This window comes from Mobula hypostoma, chromosome 2 (genome assembly GCF_963921235.1).
Source record: "Mobula hypostoma chromosome 2, sMobHyp1.1, whole genome shotgun sequence".
Taxonomy (NCBI): domain Eukaryota; kingdom Metazoa; phylum Chordata; class Chondrichthyes; order Myliobatiformes; family Myliobatidae; genus Mobula; species Mobula hypostoma.
Window position 1 is genome coordinate 72,972,498 of NC_086098.1, and position 22,723 is coordinate 72,995,220.

Genomic DNA, 22,723 nt, shown 5'->3' on the forward strand with positions numbered 1-22,723 from the left:
GCAAAATCTCATTTCAGGGAGGGTAGCACCACCACCCCGCCCCCCGCAACCCTATATTCCCCCCCCCGTCGACCTCCAAGGGTGTATGTACAGTATACAGGACATTTGATTATGAAAGAACACAACAATTTATTTGATTACATATTGAAACTATTTACACACACATATATATTCCTTGTTGAATATTTTGTTGGCAGTCACAATGTTAATAGCTAAATGCTAATGCAAATAGCTTTTCTATTACTTTTGCAAACTTTCCTTGTACTGTGATGTGGCTTGCTTGGCAGATTTGAGCATTTTGCTGGAAGTCTCAACCGCATAGCAGTGTGTGTCAATGCGTTTGTTAATTTTGCAAGACATCAGACTCTCAAGTGTTTTGTGAGACAGCTGACTTCTGAATTCTTTCTTAATGTGATGCATCATGCTGAATGCCCTTTCTACATCACAATTAGAATTTGGCAGCACCAAAAGCAGCTTCATAGTCATAGTCATAGTCATACTTTATTGATCCCGAGGGAAATTTGGTTTCGTTACAGTTTCACCAACCAAGAACAGAGTATAAATATAGCAATATAAAACCATAAATAATTAAATAATAATATGTAAATTATGCCAGGAAATAAGTCCAAGTCCAGCCTATTGGCTCAGGGTGTCTGACCCTCCGAGGGAGGAGTTGTAAAGTTTGATGGCCACAGGCAGGAATGACTTCCTATGATGCTCTGTGCTGCATCTCGGTGGAATGAGTCTCTGGCTGAATGTACTGCTGTGCCCAACCAGTACATTATGTAGTGGATGGGAGACATTGTCCAAGATGGAATGCAACTGGGACAGCGTCCTCGTTTCAGACACCACTGTCAGAGAGTCCAGTTCCATTCCCACAACATCACTGGCCTTACGAATGAGTTTGTTGATTCTGTTGGTGTCTGCTACCCTCAGCCTGCTGCCCCAGCACACAACAGCAAACATGATAGCACTGGCCACCACAGACTTGTAGAACATTCTCAGCATCGTCCGACAGATGTTAAAGGACCTCAGTCTCCTCAGGAAATAGAGATAGCTCTGACCCTTCTTGTAGACAGCCTCAGTGTTCTTTGACCAGTCCAGTTTATTGTCAATTCGTATCCCCAGGTATTTGTAATCCTGCATCATGTCCACACTGATCCCCGGATGGAAACAGGGGTCACCGGTGCCTTAGCCCTCCTCAGGTCCACCACCAGCTTCTTAGTCTTTTTCACATTAAGTTGCAGGTAATTTTGCTCACACCATGTGACAAAGTTTCCTACCGTAGCCCTGTACTCAGCCTCATCTCCCTTGCTGATGCATCCAACTATGGCAGAGTCATCAGAAAACTTCTGAAGATGGCAAAACTCTGTGCAGTAGTTGAAGTCCGAGGTGTAAATCGTGAAGAGAAACTGAGACAAGACAGTCCCCTGTGGAGCCCCATTGCTCCCTGTCTGACACACACTGTTGCAAGCACACATACTGTGGTCTGCCAGTCAGGTAATCAATAATCCATGATACCAGGAAAGCATCCACCTGCATCGCTCTCAGTTTCTCCCCCAGTAGAGCAGGGCGGATGGTGTTGAACGCACCGGAGAAGTCAAAAATCATGACCCTCACAGTGCTCGCAGGCTTGTCCAGGTGGGTGTAGACATGGTTCAGCAAGTAGACGATGGCATCCTCAACTCCCAGTCAGGGCTGCTAGGCGAACTGGAGGGGATCTAAGTGTAGCCTGACCATAGGCTGGAGCAGCTCCAGAACAAGTCTCTCCAGGGTCTTCATGATGTGGGAGATGAACTGGCAGAGCTCTTTGAATCTCAACTGCCCTGTGCTCACAGATTTTACTTTGGGCAGCTTCCCCCAGAACTCATCAACTGGCAAACTTTTGTAGTTTGGCACCGGTTGAGACATAATCCAGGACCTCCGAGTGGAGCTCTTCTCTTGCATCTGCCTTGATCACATTTGGAAATCTCTGCCAAAGTCAAAATCTGCTCTGGATTCACCTCATCTCGGCGCTCTGTATTGACCACTGACAGATTTTTCAAGATTTGGTCTCTCACTGGGAACTTCTCCAAGATTTTTTGAAAGCACCTGACATAGAATGCTCTGGCATCTTTGAAGAACCGCTTTGTCTTTTAAGGGGGAATCTCTTGTGCTTCCTCGCATAGCAACTGCCTCTTTGCCAGGTACCCGATAAAAAGCTCATCACCTGGGCAGTGAATTTCAGGGTTGCTCACATCTATCTCCTGAATGTTCTGTTCTCTCAATACCCTTGGCTCAATAAATCTGCTTGCTATGTGAGGCAGGAGCTCTTCTACACTCTGATCTAATTTGAAGAGGATAGGTGCCTTGATTTGAAAAATCAAATTGAATTTGTCAAAACATTGTGTGACATTATGGAGAAAGCATGTGTATATTTTCATTTGGGGGTCTTTCAGCCTCTTCTGAATATGGGATGACTTCTGATCCTCACTCTTTGACTCAAAATATGAAATAAAGGCTGGCCATTGGTGGAGCAGATGGTCCAAACCTTTTCCTAAAGAAAGCCAGCATGTAGGACAATTCTTTTATAGTCTCTGCTGGGCAACATTGCAGAACTCTTGAAACTGTTTTAGGTCTTCTCTTCGTTTGGAACTTTTCTCACAGTAGTAGTAGATGTCAATGAGCAGTTCTTAGGTGACACTGAGAGCTCCTTAACAGCAGTTTTGGCACAAATGTTGACCAGGTGACTTGGACAGCCAACGCTGTAAATATGAGGGGCCTGTGCTTCCACTCTTGATAAGACGGAGTTGTTTTTGCCAATCATCACGTTGCAGTTGTCACTGCTAAATCCTACACAATTAGACCATTCAAGGCCTTTGTCATGCATAGCTGATGCAATGCAGTTGAATATGTTTTCAGCTTTGGCATCATTGCACACTGGCATGTCCACAAATCCAACTGTTACCTTATCTTGTGTTTCATTATAGTACCTGGCTAAAATGGCACATTCCTTCTCACACATGATATCGTTGCTTTCATCAACCAAATTATTGTATGGCCTTTTTTCTGTCCGGATGAACTTGTACAGATCCTCTGAACACTCAGGTTCCAGTGCCATGTTCACAATAGCTGCTGCCTTGGTTGATGAGCAGGCATAGTTTTTTTGCTATTTCTGAATCAGGAAACATTTTCCTGAATAGTTTGCCTGTGTGCTTACACACCTGGAATGGCAGGTTATGCTCAACGATGAAAGATGTAAAGTACACCTCGGCTCTGGTGACCTTCTGTGTCAGTCTTTGGTTTTCTGCTGAAAAGAACTGAAATACTTGAGCAGCCTTCCCTGCACTTAGCCTTCCTACTATCTTGTGGTCCCTAAAAGCAGAAGGTGTATCCTTATTGTCTTTTGCAGAAAATGTGACATTAAAATATGTAGTTATATTATCATGGAGTCATTTTTTAAATTCTATTACAACTTTAAGCAAGTCTACAGGGAGTTTTGCCTCATCACGTAGGACATCAATAGAGTAGCTCCTTAGCAGCCAGCCAGCTTGTTTAAATAACATTACCTATGCTAATGAATGAATGACATCTGTTGAACTCACCTCAACATGTCTTTTACAATCATTTAACTCACCGTGGGCAATAGAAAAGTCATTGTTGCAAACAGTGCAGCAAGCAACACTGTCATTATTTTTGACCCCTATATATATATATATCTTCCTCTCCCTCTCCCCCTCACTCGCTCTCAAAACAATCGATTTCCGGGATATTGTATATAATTTGCGGGTGTCAGGGAGCCGCTATCAATATGCGGGAGACTTCCGGGAGAGCTGGGATGTCTGGGCATGTGACGTGAAATTTGTTAACCCTAGCAGCAACAGTTCAATGCAATACATAATCTCACAGAGAGAGAAAAAATAATAATAAGTAAAATAAAACAATAATAAATAAACAAGTAAATCAATTACATATATTGAATAGATTTTTTTAAATATGCAGAAACAGAAATACTGTATATATTTTAAAAAGTGAGGTAGTGTCCAAAGCTTCAATGTCTGTTTTGGAATCAGATTTGCTGAGTGTGTGCCTTCAGGCTTCTGTACCTCCTACCTGTTGGTAGCAGTGAGAAAAGGGCATGCCCTGGGTGCTGGAGGTCCTCAATAATGGACGCTGCCTTTCTGAGACATCACTCCTTGAAGATGTCCTTGGTACTTTGTAAGCTAGAGCCTAAGATGGAGCTGACTGGGAAGAAGTACAAGACTGAGGGCAGACTTGTGGTTCAGTATTACAGTAGCGGGCTGTATGGCTCACAATGCCGTGTCAGACTATTTACGCTAACAGTGCCCATTCCTTTCTCCCTGTATGCAGTCCATATACTTCCATTCTCTGCACATTCATGAGCCTAACTCAAAAGCTTCTTGAATGACTATTATATGTGCCCCAAACCGCCATCCCTGGCAGCATAATCGAGGTACGCATCGCTTTTGTGTAAAAAAGAGAGCTTGTCCTGTACAGTTTATTTGAACGTGTTCTCTAGTATTGATATTTCAGTCCTATGATAAAGATACCGGCTATCTATTTGTGGCTCTTATAATTTTATAAAATTCTATCAGATTTCCCTGCCGCCTCCGCTGCTTCAAAGAAAACAACCCTGGTTTGTCCAACCTCTTCTTATAGCACGTGCCCTCTAATCTAGGTGGTATCCTCTTCTGCATATTCTCCAAAGCCTTCCTATAATGGGGTGACCAGAAATGAACACAGCAGTCCAGATATGGCCTAACCAGAGGTTTATAAAGCTGCATTGTGTATCTTCAGTACTCTTGAATTCAGTGTCTTGACCAACAAATGCAAGTACCCTCTCTACAACCCTATCAACTTACAAAGCTGTAAGCTGACAGACTATTGATGGACATGCATCAAATTGGTCTACTTAAAGATAGTCTGCACCTGCATTTCTTAACAAAGGCTGATGCCTTCTGCCTTTATTGTAGCGGCAGCAGTTCCAAGGCAAAGGTTAACTTTGTATTTGAAAGCAGGAGAGCATATATAAACAGTCAAGGACAGTCATGTCTGATCAAGGATTGAGGAAATAACAGTTTACTGTTTACTCAAAAATGTTAACATGACAAAGTACCTTTGCAGCACTGAAGAAGGTAAAAGTCGTCTTGATTGTTTCCTGCATTATACAATTTACCGCTGTGTTGTTTGGTGGGGAGCCCACAGCTGCCAATGATAAGAGGACAAGTTACTGCTGATACCAGACTGAACTATTACGATGTCCCATGTTGACAGATTTTTTTGGCCAGTTGGTGAGTGGTCCAGGCGCAGGTCTGCTTGGGGACATCATAAAAAGGTTAGCACCTGAGGCAGAGATGTTGCAGAAGGGCAGAGCTGGTGGTATAGCTGTCAACTGGGGAGAAGGCAGTTGCTGTGATAAACTGAGGAAATCTTGGTGCAGACCTGTGCAGGTTGGTAGAGAGAGATCAAAGATCCCCACGGGAGTTGTAGTTTGGAGGTGGTGGGTTTATGGGGAATTGTTGAAAACTTTGTATTTTAGGAATTATCCAATGAGAATAAAGGGTGGACAGGTCTGAAGATTGAACGTTTGCTTTGATGGTGCATCAAATTTGCCAGTTCAAAGATGGTCTGTGCTGAATTTCCTCATTAAGTTTGGTGCTCTTTGCTATTAATGCTGCAGCAGAGGTTTAGAGACAAAGGTTAACTTTATATTTGCTCAGACAGTGAGGGGCAGTTATACCTGATCAAAGACTGAGAAAAAAGATGGATTATTTACTCAGGTTACTGTTGAAAGCAGTAGCACAAATTGACCATAAAACAATGGATTGTCTGAATAAGGGAAGAATAAGAATTATAAGATGTAGTGGGATTTGTTATTAATGAACAGATGATTTCACTTTTAAAAATTGACTTTTGGGCATTTTGTTGGTGATGCTCACTGGTTCTTGCCTTGATACTGTAAGGGCAAATACACCCTGCATCAGGGAAAAGTGTATGAAAATGCCTAATTCATTTGGAAGCTGCGATTTTATTTTTATCAGTGTGCAGCTTTCTTGACTTACTTTTTACAACTGCAAAACTGAATCAATATTTTATACTTAACACTATGTCTTAATCCATATAGCACTTTCTGCTATTGCAATCTAAAACAATCATGATATGGCATATAATTTGGAAAGACATTAATGTTGATAACAGCTATTATGGATTTGCTGCTTGGATGTTGCTCTGCAGATTGGAAGTTATATTGAAATGTTTAAGTTCCATGCAGTCAAAACCTCCCTCAAAGGAAATTACCCAGTGATTAACTGCTTAGAATTTTTGCTTTACTGCACTGACCTCAATTTCAATTAGAAGAATCAACAATGAACAGTAGTTATGAGAGACTTGGTTACATTTTATGACTCACTGCCACCTACATGTATATGATACAATATTTAAGCATAATTGGAGAAATGCTATAATACATGGATTAAGAAAAGTTATAAGAGATATACACGTTTCTTCCATTCAGATAGTATGAAATATTTGATATCAAGTTCAAGTTTAATGGTCATTCAACCATACATGAATACTCATACATACAGCCAAATGAAGCAATATTCCTCAATTTTTCTTGCATTTGGTTTTGTGTTTAGTTTCCCTGATGTGGATTTATTCTATTGAGAATAGTGCATTGTGCATTTGGGAAGTGGATTTAAATACACATCCAACTTAACTAAACCCAGTCATTTTGAATGAAGAGGTGGATTTATGAATGTGTGTTCTGATGATTTTCAGAGTAAATTTTCAGATAGTGCTGTATCATTCAAGGATCCTGGTATTAGATTATGATGACACGTAGTCCTCTTTTATTGTCCTTTGATAATGCATGCATTAAGAAATGATACAATATTTCCTCCAGTGTGATAGAACAAAATTTATTAATGCAATGTTAGATCAGTGATACTGATGCAAAAGAATTTGGGCAGTCAGATATTGTTTTAGAAAGTAAAATATTAAATATTTAATGTATTTGAAGGCTTATCTCTCTCCATGATATCCTTGCAGGCGAGTTTGCTTGTAGTATTGGAGAGGATCTTATTTAGTCTGGTAGGGAATGGGAATCGCAAAAAGGAATTTGGGAAGCAGAAAATCAAAGCAGAAGTGTAAACGAATGAAATGGATGGCTAAAACATAAAGAAAAGAGAAATATTCAAATTAAAAACAGACACCCTCCACAAAAATAGAGCAGTTTGCACTTTGTGGCCACCTTATAGGTACACATATACACCTCCTTGTTAATGCAAATATCTAATTAGGCAATCATGTGGCAGCAACTCAGTGCATAAAAACATGTAGACATAGTCAAGAGGTTCAGTCGTTTTTCTGACAAAACAACAGAATGAAGAAGAAAAGTGATCACAGTGACTTGGGCTATGAATGATTGCTGGTGCTGTGAGTATCCCAGAAACTACTATTTCCTTGGATTTTCATGCACAGCAGTCTCTAGAGTTTACAGAGACTAGTGTGTAAAACAAAAGAACATCCAGTGAGTGGCAGTTCTGTGGGCAAAAATGCCTTGTTAATGAGTGACGTCAGAGGAAAATGGATAGACTTGTTCAAGCCGACAGGAAGACAACAGTAACTCAAATAACAGTTACAGTGGTGAACAGAAGAATATCTCTGAAATCACAACACATTGAACCTTGAAGGTACGTAATAAAGTGGTCACAATGTGTATGACAAGTTACTATGTCGTTTTATTGTAGAAAGTGGCAAAATGGTATGTACTTTGCACAGCAACCCTGGTTAACTAATTTGCAAGTTTTGTAATTACATTGGCTCTAACTTCCAAATCTTAAATTCTACAATCAAATAAATGTTACTAAATGATTCACCACCATAAAATGCATTAAATAGAACAGTTTATATAGTTTTATTGAAGAAAGTGACAGTGGAATGTTGTATTCACTGCAAGTGGCAATTAAAACAGTTAGAATTCTTCTGATACCATTGGCTTTACCTTCTCAAGCTGAAGTTACACAATCAAAAATATGTTACAAAAACAATTCTGCACCAAGGAATGAATAATATAAGTAGGCACCATATTTTAAAAGTGATCAGGGCATGTCAGTGCTTTCTGCGGAGCTTAAGTGTGTGCAGGTATTAGGCATTTGGAAAGGGCCAATAAGAAGAAGTCAGGTTTAAGTGGAACAGCCAGAGTATGAGCGTGATAGGGTGAGAGAGGGGAGCTGTGGCTTTGGCTCAGGAGATTTCAGTGAGGGGAGGTGGAGCCTAATGTAAGTTTCTGGTTTCTTTTGTTCTTTCTTTGGAAGATGCTGGAAGATGAAGAGACCTGCAGTATCCCTGACGAGTACAACTGTGGGACGTGCATCTGGCTGCAGCTTCTCACTGTCTGCATTAGGGAACTAGAGCTGGATGACCTTCGCTTCATTTGGGAGATGGAGAGGTTGATGTACAGTGGCCTCAGGGTGGTAGTTACATCGACAGTGCAGGACAATGTCAGGAGAGGGAAAGGGGATAAACAGCCAGTGCAGGATACCCCTGTGGCCATTCTCTTCAATACTAAGCCACAGTGGTCAGGACTCTGGCACTGAGTCTGGATTTGTGACTCATAAAGGAAGGACGGAAAGAGGTGAGCAGTAGTGATAGGGGATTCATTGGTCTGTGGTACCTCCCAGGTACTAGAGTTGAGGATTTCTCAAATCAAACCCAAAACATTCTTAAGTGGGAGGGTGAACAGCCAGAGGTTGAAGGGCCATGTCAGTACCAATGATATTGGCAGGATGCGTAATGAGGTTGTATAAAGTGAGCTCAGAGGGTAAGGTGCCAAGCCATAGGACAGAACCTCCAGGGTGGTGATCTCAGATTTGCTACCCATGCCATATGCCAGTGAGGCAAGAAATAGGAAGATAATACAGTTTTAAAACGTGCAGGAGGAAAGGCATCAGATTGTTGAATCATTGAGCTCTCCTCCAGAGAAAGTGGGACCTGTACAAATGTTGGGAAATGTACGATAATACATTTTGGTAAAAGGGTTATTAGTGCAGACTATTATCTAAATAGGGAGAGAATTCAAACATCAGAGGTGCAGAGGGACGTAGGAGTCCTTGTGCAAAATCCCTGTTGAAGGTGGAATCTCTCCCACATCTGGGACTCCTATTAACCGTTGTGAATGAAAAACACCCATTTAATGGGAATCTCTCCTCATTAAGGGACCCATATTAAAAAGAAGTCTCTCCCGCTTCAAGGATCCCTGTGAAAGTCGGTATCCCTCCCACATCAGGGATTCCTGCCAGAATGGGGAGTTTCACAGCCATCAGGGACTACTGTTAAAGAGGGAGTCTTTCCCCCATCAGGTTCTCTTTTTAAATGTAGATGTATCTCCCCTATCAGAAAAGCCTGTTAAAAAGTGAATTTCTGCACTTCTTCAGAGAACCCTGTTAAAGATCGTCTCCCTCCCCCATCAGAGATCCAGGATAAAGACGGAGACCTTCCCCATCAGGAAATGCTGTTAAAAAGAGAGTCCCTTCCCTATCACGTTCCTCTCTCTTCCCTCCCTGGCATCTTATTGACTCCTTTACTCCCTACCCAATGGACTATGAGACGTTGTTCTTCCAATCTGAGAGTAACCTCACTGTGACAGTAGAGGAGGCCATGGACCAACATGTCGGAATGGGAATGAAAAGTCGAATTGAAATCTCATCTTTTGTGGTGGACAGAGTGAAGGTGTCAATGAAGCTGCCCCACTCCACCCCATCAATATCGGGTCTCTCCAGTGTAGAGGAGGCCTCACCGGGAACACTGGATACAGTAATGACCACGAAGCGTATCCTATCCAGAAAAGACTGTTTGTTCCCCTAAATGGCAGAGAGGGTGAGCTGTAGCACTTGTCCCCCTAACAGGCATGTGTCAGTACAGTCGGGCTCCCCAGTCCTGGTAACATCCTGGTGAATATTTGCTGCTCAATCACATCCTTTCCACAGCTGGGAGACCGGAATCGCATACAGTCTTCAAGAGGGTTTGCACTAAGTGTCCATCCAGTGAAGCCCAGTGCTTCTTCACTGCCATGACTACCTGTGTCTCCTCTTTCATGGAGCAATGTACCAAACCCCCCCGAGTCCTTCTGTTCCAGAACACTCCCCTCAGCCCAAAGTACAATACCTCAAATTTCTCTCAATTAAACTATCTGCCATTTTGGGCCAACTGGCCCTGCTGTTCAAGATCCTGTTGGAGATAGACGGCATTCTTCCTCCCTGCTCTCTCTATTCCTCCTTCTCCCCCCTTCCACACTCCTTTCTGCTCCTTCCCTCCATCTGTCTATCCCTCTCACTCTTTCTCTCAGCCACTCTATCTCTACCTCTCTCTCTCTCTCTCTATCTCCCTCATTCCCTTCCATTTTCATCTTTCCAGTCCTGCCATCCTCTTCCTCCCCTTCTCACTCACCACTCGGTCATTTTCTGCCTTGCACTGTAGGTTGTTTCACCGCAACGCTGCTCCACCTCGGTCTTTGCCCAGCACAATTTCAGATGACCCCTCACTTAAGTCCCCGCGGGGGTGGGAGAGGAAAATCGCCCCTTTCCACATTTTCCCCAGCCAACCCATGCCACCATTTTCGGGAGGGAGCGAGGGCCCAGTGACTCTTGCTTCTGAGGCTGACAAGCAGAGGAGGGAGCAGGGCGATGTCAAGTCAGCCATGGTGAGGTGAGAGGGAATGCTGTGGGATGGACAGTGATGTTACAAGCTCTCCCCTCTCTGAGACACCAGACAACAACCACTTCATTTGTCATTACAGATCTCCCCTCTCCCTCCCACTGCCCACTCCCTCTTCGGTATACCTAACCCCATCCCACAACTTCTCCCTCCACGCTTTATCCGCAATTCCAGCTTCCCCTTCTGCCCCCATCCCCCCACCCTAAAATCTCCCTCTGTCAGAGAGGGAGGGAGGGAAAAAGGGGGGGAGAGAGAAGGTGGGGAGGGAGAGGGGGGAGAGAGAGAGAGAGAAAGAGAAAGAAACTTTGCAGAACTTTAAGGGAAAGGAAAACAATAAACTCTGAAACTCTAGGCCAAATCTCCAAAAACTGTGGATGAAAGCAATATCTGCTAAGCGAATATCAAATGAATGGTCGGTCCAAGGGAGATTGAAAACAGAAGGATCTTGATCCAAATATCCTTCATGATAGCAGCACTGGTAGAGAGCAAAGAGAGAAGGACCATGGGATGCCAGCCTTCATTAGCTGGGATTCAAAGAACAGGTTATGGGACAGCTCGATAAAACATTAGCAAGGCCACAGTAGGAACATAAGAAATAGGAGCAGGAGTTAGCCAGGAGGCCCATTGAGCCTACGCAATTAGATTATGGCTGACGTAGCCGTGGACTGTCTTCTAAGCAGTACGGGTGAGTAGCCACACAATACCTGAAATGTTCCCAGGCATGTAGCCTTTATTGCCATGTAGCGAGAATTTTCTTTTATATAACATAGCTGCGCGGCAACAATGGCTACGTGCGCGAGAGCATTTCAGTTATTGCGCAGCCGTGCACCCATGCAGCTTAGAGGGAACAGTGACTCAGCTCCAACTACCTGCCTTTTTCCCTATAATCCTTAATTCCCCTGCTTTCAAACAAATCTAACAGTGTCTTAAATGTATTTAATATGGTAGTTTCTACTGCTCACCTGAGCAGAGAATTCCACAGTAAAAGAGTAAAGAGTCAACGTTTTGTGCCGAGAACCGTCAGCAGGTCAGAGTCACCTTATGTACAGACACTCCTGTGCCTAGTATCACCTTAAGAACATACAATCAATCTATGTATACAAGCTACCTAAAGTAGTTACATTTATTTTGATTTTTTATTATTGTATTCTTCATCCTATTGTGTTGTTTGTGTGTTACTTTAGATCTTGAGTAACAATTATTTTGTTCTCCTTTACAGTTGTTAGATTAGATTAGATTACAAACTGTGTAGATTAGATTATGAGGACACTCAGTCCTCGTTTATTGTCAGTTAGAAATGCATGCATTAAGAAATAATACAATGTTCCTCCAGAGTGATATCACAAAAAAAACAGGACAAACCAAAGACTAACACTGACAAGACCACATAATTATAGCATATAGTTACAGCAGTGCAAAGCAATGCCATAATTTGATAAAGAGCAGCCCATGGGCACGGTAAAAAAAAGTCTCAAAGTTCCGAGTGACTCCCGATAGTCCCAATAGCAGGCAGCAAAAGGGGGAAACTCTCCCTGCCATAAACCTCCAGGCGCCGACAACTGCCGATGCATTGGAAGCACCCGGCCACAGCCGACTCTGAGTCCATCAGCAAACTTCGAGCCTCCGACCAGCCCTCCGACACTGAGCACCGAGCACCATCTCTGCCAAGCACTTCAACCCCGCCCCGGCTGCCGAGCTACAAGCAAAGCCAAGGACTCGGAGCCTTCTCCTCCAGAGATTCTGGATCACAGAGTAGCGGCAGCAGCGAAGAAGGTATTTCAGAAGTTTCTCCAGATGTTCCTCCGTGCTCTCACGTCTGTCTCCATCAAATCAGGATTGTGCACGGTACCCTACTTGACAGATAACAGATATCATTCTTGTGTATGGGAAATGATATTAAACAATCTTGAACACAAGTGATTCTGTATATGCTAAAATCCAAAGAAACATAAAAAAAATGCTAGAGGAACTCAGCAGATCAGTCAATATCTATCGAGTGGAACAAACCGTTGACATTTTGGGCTAAGGTCCTTCATCAGGACTGGAAAGAAATGAGGAAGAAGCCAGAGTAAGAAGGTGAGGAGAGAGGAGGAGATAAGCTAGAAAGCGATTGGTGAAGCCAAGGTGGGTGGGGGACGGGGAGGAAGTAAGTAGCTGGGAGATGATAAGTGGTAAAGGTAAAGAGCTGGAGAGGAAGGAATCCAATAGGAGAGGAGAGTAGACCATAGGAGAAAGCGAAGGAGGAGGGACACCAGTGGGAAGTGATAAGCAGGTGAAGAGAAGAGGTAAGAGTGGGGCCAAAGTGAGGAATTGAAGAGGAGAGAAGTGGGAGGGGGAAAGAATTACCAGAAGTTGGACAAGTCGATGTTCATGCTATCAGGTTGGATGCCACTAGACAGAATATGAGGTGTTGCTCCTCCAACCGGAGAGTGACCTCATCATGGCATAAGAGGAGACCATGGACCAACATGTTGGAATGAGAATGGGGATTGGAATTGGATTGGCCACTAGGAAATGCTCCTTTTTGTGAATGGAGCCAAAACACTGGACAAAATGGTCCCCCAGTCTACGTCGGCTCTCAGCAATGTAGAGGAGGCTGCTTAGGGAGCACCAGATACAATAGATTACCCAACAAATTCAGAGGTAAAGTGTTGCCTTACCCGCAAGGACTGTTTGTGGCCTTGAATGGAAGAGAGGGAGGAGGTGAATGGCCAGGTGTAGCACTTTTCCTGCTTGCAGAGATGTGCAAGGAGGAAGGTTAGTGGGGAGGGACGAATCAACAAGGGAATCATGGAAGGAGCAATCCCTGTGGTAAGCAGAGAGTGGGGGGAGGTGAAGATGTGTATTATGGTAGGGTCCTGTTGAAGACGAAGGGAGTTGTGGAGAGTGGTGCATTGGATGCGAAGGCTCCTGGGGTGGTAGGTGAGGACAAGAGGGATTCTATCTCTGATAAGCCCTGGAGAGTGCAGATGTCCAGGAAATGGAGGAAATGCGAGTGAGGGCAGCATTGATGGTGGAGGAAGGGAAACCCTTTTTTTTTGAAGGAAGACGCTTCTTATATTTTAGAAAGGAAAACAGTATCCCAGGAACAGATGCAGTGGAGTCGAAAGAAATGAGAACAGGGAAAGGCATTTTTTACAGGAGACAGGGTGGGGAGATATATAGTCAAGATATCCACCGGAATCGGTAGGCTTATAGAAGATAATAGTAGACAGTTTGACTCCAGGGAGGTCAAGAAAGGGGAGGGAGGTGTCAGAAATGGACCAGAGTGGAAGTTGAAGGCAAAGTTGATGAAGTTGATGAGCTCAGCATGAGTGAAGCAGCACCAACGCAGTCGTCAATGTAGCGGAGGAAGTGTTGGGAGATTACCGGGTTTGGCTTGGAACATGGACTGTTCCACATAGCCAATGAAAAGGGAGGCATCGCTGAGGTCCATGTGGGTGCACATTGCTACCTCTTGAGTATGAAGAAAGTGGGAGGAGCTGAAAGAGAAATTGTTGAGTTTAGGACCAGTTCAGCCAGACAGAGGAGGGTGGTGATGGAAGGGAACTGGTCAGGTCTGTTATTGAGAAAGAAGCAGAGAGCCTTAAGGCTTTCTTAATGGGGTGTAGAAGTTTTAGGGACTGGATGTCCGTGGTGAAAATGAGGCATTCAGGGCCAGGGAATTGAATGTTGTTGAGAGACCGAGAAAGCAGTCCCAGCCAGTCCAGCCTCTTATAATTCATGACCCCACCCTGATGCGGTTACTTCCTGTGAACCTTTTTTGCACCCTCTCCAGCTTATTAGATCCTTATAGCAAGGAGACTAGACTACACACACTACTCTAAATGTGGTCACATCGATGTCTTGTACAACTGTAACGTGACACCCTAAGTCTTGGCCAGATTAATTTTCTTGCTCATTTGGATTCCAATATCCCTCCCCTAGATCTCCAATTACACCAAACACTCCCACCTGGTGCTTTCTGGCTGCAATGATGGGTACTTTGTGGGCAATTCTCCCACCTAGTGGTGCCCTACTGCAATGACAGGTCCCCATGTGGACAACACTTAGGAGACAGACACAGTCTGTAGAAGAAAGCAGTGAAGTTATGGACTGTATACAGATTACAGAGGAAGAGGTGTTTGCTTTTTTGAGGCAAATTAGTGTCATGCCCTGGTAAAGGTCTTACTACTAATGTTGTAGGGTATTTCATGTAATGGTCCTGTAGAAGCAGCGTTTGGGTTCCTGTTAGAGACAAGGAATGCTTAGGAATGTGGGCCATGGATCAGAAGAGTGGAGTGGGGAGAAGGTTCTAGAAAAGGCTAGGAGAGCGGCTTTGTGTCTGACACCAGTGGTGGGTCTTTTTCTTTATTCAGCGGGACATGAAGAGTGAAGACTCTGGAGAGAACCGGTTGTAGGATTTAATCTGGGGGGGAAATATGATTCGATGGAGTCAAGCATAGAGGTCTACCGAGGATCGGTGAATATGGCTTTTGGAAGATTTGTGTTCCAACCTGTGCACATTTGACTGTTTAATTCTCATGGGCCTTTTTTCCTTTCTTTTCTTTACTAACTCTTTGGTTAAGTCAGTGTTCACAAATATACTTTATAATTGTATGCAGTGTACAATTTGTTATTTCATGCTGATGGGCTATTGCAGGGCAGTAGATCACACATCATTCACACAGCCTGGGGTTTGGGTGGGCAAGATATGCTAATCTCACAGATTTGGCGGGACCAAAGTTCTATACATCCTGGACACATGAAGCCGGAGCAAGGTGGGTTTATCGCAACGGAATCCAGTGGCTGTTATCGAGAGGCTAATGAGCCACATTTCCAGAGATGCTCAGTAAAAGGGGGTTTCATTAGTGTGGATAAATCCCCCGGGTCTGACAAGGTGCTCCCTTGGATCTTGTGGGATGCTAGTGCAGAAAGTGCTGGGCCCAACTAAAGATATTTAAAACATCCTTAACAACATGGGACAGAAACATGGAAACATAGAAAACCTGCAGCACAATACAGGCCCTTCGGCCCACAAAGTTGTGCTGAACATGCCCCTACCTTAAAAATTACTAGAGTTACCCTTAGCCCTCTATTTTGCTAAGCTCCATGTACCTATCCAAAAGTCTCTTAAAAGACTCTATCATATCTGCCTCCACCACCATTGCCGGCAGCCCATTCCACGCACTCACCACTCTGAGTAAAAAAACTTACCCCTGACATCTCCTCTGTACCTACTCTCCAGCACCTTAAACCTGTGTCCTCTTGTAGCAAACATTTCAGCCCTGGGAAAAAGCCTCTGACTATCCACACGATCAATGCCTCTCACCATCTTATACACTAAGGATTGCTAGATGCTAGGGGATTGGAGGATAGCTAATGTAGTTCCATTGTTTATGAAAGAATCTAAGAAAACAATGGGAAATTATAGGCCAGTGAGCCTGACATCAGTAGTGTGTAAGTTATTGGAAGATATTCTAAGAGACGGGAGTATTTGGATAAACAGGGACTGATATGGATAGTCAACATGACATTGTGTGTGGTAGGTCATGTCTAACTAATCTACCTGCATATTGAATTCCCCCATGACTATTGTAACAATGCCCTTTTTACATGCCTTTTCTATCTCCCGTTGTAATTTATATCTCACATCTTGGCTACTCTTCAGAGGCCTGTATGTATCTCCCATCAGGGTCTTTTTACCTTTGCAGTTTCCTAACTCTACCACAAAGATTCTACATTTTCTGATCCTGTCACCTCTTTCTAAGGACTTGATTTGATGTTTTATCCAACAGAGCTACCCCACCCCCTCTCCCTACCTGCCTGTCCTTTTGATCCAATGTTTGTCTTAGGATGTTAAGCTCCCAGCTATGATCTTCTTTTCGCCACTTCTCTGTGATGCTCACAAAATCTGAAGGGAATGGCCTCAAGGGAACCCTGCATTAACTTCTTGCTCCCCTTACTTCTGGTGGTCACCCACCTGAAGCTTGCACTCTGGGTGTGAACATATCAGTACAAGTCTCAGCTATGATGTTTTCAGTCTCCCGGATGGACCCACCTACCTTAGACTATGATTCATTGACAACAGCCACAAACAGGAAAGCTCACTAGTGCCTCTACTCCCCCAGGAAGCTAAACTAATTTGGCACATCACCTTTGACCATCAACAATTTTTATTGATGCTCTATAGAAAACATTGTGTCTGGATGCATCACAGTTTGGTGGGCCAATTTCTCTGCACATGGTGGCAAGAAATTGCACAGTGATGGACACCTCACCCAGCATGAAATCCAGCTTCCCCTCCGTGGACTCCGTCTACGCTCTTGCTGCCTTGGTATAATCAAAGATCCCATCCACCTCGGACATCCTCTCTTTGCCCTTCTCCTATCAGAATGCCTGTACCACAGCTTCTACCCTGCTGATATAAGCCTGCTGAACAGTTCCTGAGTACGATAGAAACATTCCTCCGGTCTATTTTTCTTTTCTCTTTAGTCAAGCAATCTAGTAGTTCGATGTAGGTTTCAAAGGGACTTTGGGAAGGTTGCACAACTGCCCTGAGAATTGGCAGATGGAGTTCAATCTGGATAAGTGTGAAGTGATTCACTTTGTAAAGTCAATCTTGAAGTCAGAATACAGGGTTAATGGCAGGATTCTTAGCAGGGTGGAGTTTCAATACTCAGTGTCTCCACATTACAAGTAACATAGGCTCATCCAGATTACAATTTCCTGCTGCTGAATTGTCATTTGTTAAGACAAATTTTGGTGAGTAACAACCAGGTCTTTATTTTGTATTCATCAATTTAATTCGGCAACTGTACTGTTATGTAGAGGAATGGAGTGATCTTGGGGGTCCATATCCACAGATCCCTCAAAGTTGCAGTGCTAGCTGATGGGTGATTAAGAATGCATATGGTGTGTTGGTCTTCATTAGTTGTGGGACTGAATTCAAGAGTCACAAGATAATGCTGCAGTGCTATGTAACTCTGGGTAGATTACACGGGGATTATTGAGTTCAGTTCTAGCTGTCTCATTATAGGAAGGATGTGGAAGCTTTACAGAAGATGCAGAGGAGATTTACCAGGATGCTACATGGATTTGAGAGAATTTGAGGATAGGTTGAGCAAGCTAGGATTTCACTCTGGAGAGAAGGAGGATGAAAAGTAACTTGCTAAACTTGTAAGGTAAGAGGTACAGATGGAGTGGACAGCCAGAGGCTTTTTCCAAGGGCAAAAATAGCCAATACAAGGGGGTATAACTTCACGGTGCTTGTGGGACTGTATGGTGGGAAGTCAGAGGCAGGGATTTTTCATACAGATTGTGGTGATAGAGGCAGGTACATTAGGGACATTTCAGATACTCTTGCAGTATATACTGTAAATGCATGGATGATAGGAAAATGGAGGACTTTGTGAAGGGAAGGTTAGTTTGATCTTGGAGTAGGTTAAAGGGTTGACACAATATCATGGGCAGAAGGGCCTGTAGTTTTCGATGTTGTAATGTCCTTAGTCATCCAGATTCCCTGGAAAGCCCTTCTTGGCTTTCACCCTTATGGGAATATGCTGCCCCTGAACTTGTATGCAAACACTTTTCCCATTTTTTGATTCTAATCCCAGCCTCCAGCAACTCCCCCAAGGACATCCCCGACACAATATTGTCCCTTTAGTCCTTTGCAAAATTGAAAACACTGTCCAATATTTCCCTGGAGAGATGCATGTTCTCTCTGCCTAAGCTGTAGCTTGTGATCAAATACTTTTTGTCGATCATAGCAAAGGTATAAATTAAAAACGTAACATTTAAAATCATTCAAATACAAGAACAGATTATAGAAAAAAAATGAGATGTCTAAAAGAATTCTTAGATGCAACAAAAATGTTTGTGAGTAATTTAGCTGTTTCAACTACTTGATGACACTTGGAAAGTGAACCTTTTCATTGTGATGTTTGTCCTCTTCCTTTCTATTTATGCCTGAGGCTTACCACATGCACTCTGTTTTGGTGTGGTTAGCTAAGTCTACTCAATCCAAAATACTCTGAAAAGAAACTTTTTTTTCTCCAAAAAAATAGTGGTTTGGTGGATTTAGGATCTCAGAATCAGAAACAGATTTAGTATCACTGGCCAATGTCATGAAATTTGTTGTTTTGCAGCAGCAGTACATTACAATACATAATAATATCATTCTGAATTTCATAGATCTCGAGACCTCATAGAAACATTCTGAATGTTGAAAGGCCTGAACAGATTAGATATGGCAAAGTTATTTCCCATGGCGGGAAGTGGGGATGACTGGGAGAGTTGGATCAGCCATGATTGAATGGTGGAGCAGACTCAATAGGCCGAATGGCTTACTTTTGCTCCTATATCTTATGGTCTTAATAGAAACTATAAATTACAATATAGAAGTATATATTTTGAAAAATAAATTAAGTAAGTAGTGCAAAAAGAGAGGAGAAAATAGCAAGGTCATGTTCACGGGTTCATTGTACATTCAGAAACCTAACGGCTCCTGATACGTTGAGTGTATGTCTTCAGGCTCCTGCACCACCTCCTCGATGATAGCAATGAGAAGAGGGCATGCCCCGGGTGATGGAGATCATTAATGATGGATGCCGAATTTTTAAGACATGCCCTTTTGAAGATGTCCTGGATACTGGGGAGGCTCGTGCCCATGATGGAGCTGGCTGAGTTTAGAACTTTCTGCAGCTTTTTTATTATCCTATGCCAGCGGTCCCCAACCACCGGGCCGCGGACTGGTACTAGGCCGCAAAGCATGTGCTACTGGGCCGTGAGGAAACAATATGATTTGGCGATATGAGTCAGCTGCACCTTTCCTCATTCCCTGTCACGCCCACTGTTGAGCTTGAATGCAGGCGAGGTCATTACCCGCGCGTCATCCACGTCAGCATGGAAAGGAGATCAACTCCTCGAGCTTGCAAGTGACGGTAGGCTGAAAAGTATGTTTGACATAACATCTCTGCTGGCATTCTGGATCAAAGTCAAGGCTGAATATCCTGAGATAGCCACGAAAGCACTGAAAACGTTGCTTCCATTTCCAACATTTTTCTGCGAAGCGGAGTTTTCTGCAATGAATGTAACGAAAACTAAACTACGGAATAAACTGGACATCAGGAACCCCCTTCGAGTATCGCTGTCTCCCATCACCCCTCGATAGGACGGTGTTGTTGCAGGGAAACAAGCCCAGGGCTCCCACTGATTCAGCGATATTGGTGTGTTGCAATGATTTTATATGTTCATAAGGGGAAAATATGTGCTGTGTGTTTAATATCCAAACGTTACTTAAAATGTTATGATGCTATTGACTTATAAATGACTTATATAACCATATAGCAATTACAGCACGGAAACAGGCCATCTCGGCCCTTGTAGTCTGTGCCGAACGCTATTTTCACCTAGTCCCACCGACCTGCACTCAGCCCATAACCCTCCATTCCTTTCCTGTCCATATACCTATCCAATTTTTCTTTAAATGATAATATCGAACCTGCTTCTGCTTCTGCCACTTCTACTGGAAGTTCATTCAACACTTACTTCAAGCTCACCTGATAATTGACTTATCACTATATTCATGCTAACCTTATAATCTTCTAGATCTCTATCATTACCTAGTTTTTTGAACCTTTCATAAGCTTTTCTTTTCTTCTTGACTAGATTTTCAACAGCCTTTGTCCACCAAGGTTCCTGTAACATCACACAAATATCTCCTGAGCATTTGCCACATTTCTGCTGTACATTTCCCTGAGAACATTTGTTCCCAGTTTATTTTTCCAAGTTCCTGCCTGATAGCTTCATATTTCCCCTTACTCCAATTAAACACTTTCCTAACTTGTCTGTTCCTATCCCTCTCCAATGCTATGGTAAAGGAGATAGAATTGTGATCACTATCTCCAAAATGCTCTCCCACTGAGAGACCTGACACCTGACCAGGTTCATTTCCCAATATCAGATCAAGTACAGCCTCTCCTCTTGTAGGCTTATCTACATTTTGTGTCAGGAAACCTTCCTGAACACACCTAAAGAACTCCACTTCATCTAAACTCATTGCTCCAGGGAGATGCCAATCAATATTTGGAAAATTAAACTCTTCCACCACAACGACCCCCTTCCTAGAGATGCTGCCTGGCCTGCTGCGTTCACCAGCAACTTGATGTGTGTTACCCTGTTCTTAACACACTTTTCTAGAATCTGTCTCCCTGTATGCTCCTTGATGTCCCTGTTTCTATTGGGTGGTCTATTAAAAACACCCAGTGGAGTTATTGACCCCTTCCCGTTCCTAACTTTCACCCACAGAGACTCCGTAGACAACCCCTCCATGACTTGCTCCTTTTCTGCAGCCGTGACACTATCTCTGATCAGCAGTGCCACGCCCCCATCTCTTTTGCCTCCCTCCCTGTCCTTTCTGAAACTTCAAAAGCCTGCCACACTCAGCAGCCATTCCTGTCTCTGAGACATCCAAGTCTCTGTAATGGCCTCAACATCATACCTTCAATTGCTGATCCACGCTCTAAGCTCATCCGCTTTGTTCATGATGCTTCTTGCATTAAAATAGACGCATCTCAAACCATCAGTCTGAGCGCATCCCTTCTCTATCACCCGACTATCTCTTCAGTTTAGTTCCCACCTCCCTGCAATTCTAGTTTAAACTCTCCCCTATAGCCTTAGCAAACCTCCCCGCCAGGATATTGGTCGCCCTCAAATTCAAGTGCAACCCGTCCTTTTTGTACAGGTCACGCCTGCCCCAAAAGAGGTCCCAATGATCCAGAAATCTGAATTCCAGCCCCTGCTCCAATCCCTCAGCCACTCATTTATCCTCCACATCACTCTATTCCTATACTCAGTGTCATGTGGCACAGGCAGTAATCCGGAGATTACTACCTTTGAGGTCCTGCTTCTCAACTTCCTTCCTAACTCCCTGTAGTCTATTTTCAGGAACTCCTTACTTTTCCTACCTATGTTGTTGGTACCAATATGCATCACGACCTCTGGCTGTTCACCTTCCCACTTCAAGATATCGTGGACGCAATCAGAAACGTCCTGGACCCTGACGCCTGGGAGGCAAACTACCATCTGTGTCTCTTTCCTGTGTCCACAGAATTGCCTGTCTGACCCCCTAACTATAGAGTCCCCTATCACTGCTGCCATCCTCTTCCTTTCCCTACCCTCCTGAGCCAGAGGCACAGCCACTGTTGCTTCCTCCCAGTTGGTCACCCCCCCCCCCGCCAATAGTACTCAAACAGGAGTACTTACTGTTAAGGGGGACAGCCGGAGGGGTACTCTCTAGTATCTGACTCTTGCCCTTCCTTCTCCTGACTGTTACCCACTTATCTGTCTCCTGAGGCCCTGGTGTGACTACTTGCCTAGAGCTCCTCTCGATCACCTCCTCACATTCCCTGACCAGATGAAGATCATCAAGCTGCATCTCCAGTTCCCTAATACGGTCCTCAAGGAGCTGCAGCTCGACACACCTGGCGCAGATGTGGCCGTCTGAGAGGCTGGTGGTCTCCCGTACATCCCACATCTGAAACACAGCACAGAACACTGGCCTCACAGACATACTTCCGATCCCTCACAAGTAGCTTACCTCGCCAAAGCCCTGTTGAACCAAAGCCCTCCTACTCTGACTCCCTCTACTCTCACACTCGCTCTATAAAGCTGTCTTCTATTAAATTCTTCCTACTGGTCTAACTCGCTGACTTCCACGCGCTTGCGCAGTCGTGCCTCGATCTTCCTTTTCTGTGATGAGGAGTATGATGTCCTCCTTTTCTGCATCTGAGATACTATCCCTGATTATCAGTGCCACTCCCTAACTCTTTAACCCAATCCCGCTCCCCCTGACTCTTTTGGAATCCCAGACCATCCAACAGTCACTCCTATCCTTGTGATGGCCAAGTCTCTTTAATGGCTACAACATCATAGTTCCCCATACTGACCCACACTCTAAGTTCATCCTCATACTACTTGCATTAAAATGGACACATTTCAACCCATCCAGCTGACTGCTAGCATACAC

At 43.8% G+C, this 22,723-nt stretch overlaps 1 long non-coding RNA gene across 2 annotated transcripts in view; it reads right to left on the reverse strand.

Annotated features, from left to right (window-relative positions):
• Positions 1-11,971: 11,971 nt before the first annotated feature.
• LOC134358850 (uncharacterized) overlaps positions 11,972-22,723 on the reverse strand; it is a 57,026-nt gene continuing 46,274 nt past the window's right edge. Inside the window, exon 3 of one of the 2 annotated variants that reach the window (XR_010020968.1) lies at positions 11,972-12,566. This is a non-coding gene — a long non-coding RNA (uncharacterized LOC134358850). Of the gene's footprint in view, positions 12,570-22,723 lie in introns of both variants that reach the window. The other variant, XR_010020967.1, reaches the window with a different exon arrangement.